This window comes from Octopus bimaculoides, chromosome 14, assembly GCF_001194135.2.
Source record: "Octopus bimaculoides isolate UCB-OBI-ISO-001 chromosome 14, ASM119413v2, whole genome shotgun sequence".
Classification (NCBI taxonomy): domain Eukaryota; kingdom Metazoa; phylum Mollusca; class Cephalopoda; order Octopoda; family Octopodidae; genus Octopus; species Octopus bimaculoides.
Genome location: NC_068994.1, coordinates 48,558,513 through 48,560,102, shown reverse-complemented (window position 1 = coordinate 48,560,102; position 1,590 = coordinate 48,558,513). Strand labels below are relative to the sequence as shown.

General features: G+C 38.1%; 1 non-coding gene across 1 annotated transcript; it reads left to right on the top strand.

Annotated features, from left to right (window-relative positions):
- Positions 1–1,129: 1,129 nt before the first annotated feature.
- Trnam-cau (transfer RNA methionine (anticodon CAU)) lies at positions 1,130–1,201 on the top strand. The gene has a single exon. It is a non-coding gene; the product is annotated as a tRNA-Met (tRNA).
- Positions 1,202–1,590: the final 389 nt, after the last annotated feature.

Below are 1,590 nucleotides of genomic sequence, written 5' to 3'. Positions count from 1 at the left end.
CGCTGGCTATGTGGCGCTGTGGAAACACCTACAGAATTACTTCTGGCTGATTTGAAAACAGTAAATGAAGAGACATCCAGAAAAATTTGCAATGCGTTGACTTATGCAAATGGTTCGTCAAATGGGACACCCTGAGTATGAGTACCAGCGCTAGTTTAACCATTAAGCAAAATAAGTAGGTGCTTAGGACATCAAGGTAAGTGGGGTGGGGCAGTATAGAAATGTAAATGGTTTACAGCACAAAAGAAATCACTTTAAACTTGCTAAAATAATATTCGGGATGCTTTATCTCTACGAAGTATAGAAGCGGATGTTTTACCTACGATTAATTTTAAGGAAATGATAAAATACTTTGCAGTTTAAAAAAAATAGTAGAATATAAGGAGCACTCCGTCGGTTACGACGATGAGGGTCCCAGCTGATCCGACCAACGGAACAGCCTGCTCGTGAAATTAATGTGCAAGTGGCTGAGCACTCCACAGACACGTGTACCCTTAACGTAGTTCTCAGAGAGATTCAGCGTGACACAGAGTGTGACAACTGCCCCTTTGAAATACAAATACTCTTCATTTTTTCCAGCTGAGTGGACTGGAGCAACGTGAAATAAAGTGTCTTGCTCAAGGACACAATGCGTCGCCGGGAAGTGAACTCACGAATTGAACCGAATGCCCTAACCACTAAGCCACGTCCCTTCACAGTAGAATACAAATATAACTTTTCAAATATAAAGTGGAAGGATACAAAAATAAGCATTATCTTCCATCTTGCTTTTAGTTTCGTTTCATTTTCAAAAAATAAAATTTATATTATTGTTTATTATTGTTTATATTTTGAATTACATATATATTTGCGGGAACCAAAATCTTTTAAGTGCTTAGGGTCTCTATGGATCTTACTCCGGCTCTGAACGGCAGAATGCAATGTCGCCTTTCAGGAAGTAAACTAACATTCTAGTACAGCAGCATGAATTATGATAGTTACTATATTCCATACATTTGACACAATCCAATGTATAAAAATAAATAAATTACATAACACAACAGATGATGTAATAGAAATCACATGACCCAAAATAGACAATAAAGGAAATAATGTATTATATTATATGCATTTACTTAACATCGCGTCGAGCAGAGTGGCGCAGTGGAAGCGTGCTGGGCCCATAACCCAGAGGTCCGTAGATCGAAACTACGCTCTGCTAAGAAGTAGTTACTACTTTTTTTTTTCTCTCTACAAATGTACCAACTATATACATGCCTACAGGATAGGTGCAAATTCTACTATTCAATAGAAATTTATACAGGGTCAAAGGATTACCAACTAACCGGGTTACACTAAAAACCCAAGTAGCATCGTGGGTGGAGACGGCAACAACCTGGCTTTTTCTATAATATAAATATCGTGTTTGACAGGTTGAGCGTTGATGTCGATGATCTCTGCTTTGCTCGTTGGTTGTCATAATTGTTTATCTTCAGACAAGACCTTATCAAGCAGGTCTACGATCAAAGGCATTCTACTAGTAACCATTCTGTTCCTTTTCTTCGGAAAAAAAAAATTGACTGCTATTTCTAGCAGTCAAACCGCTTTGTG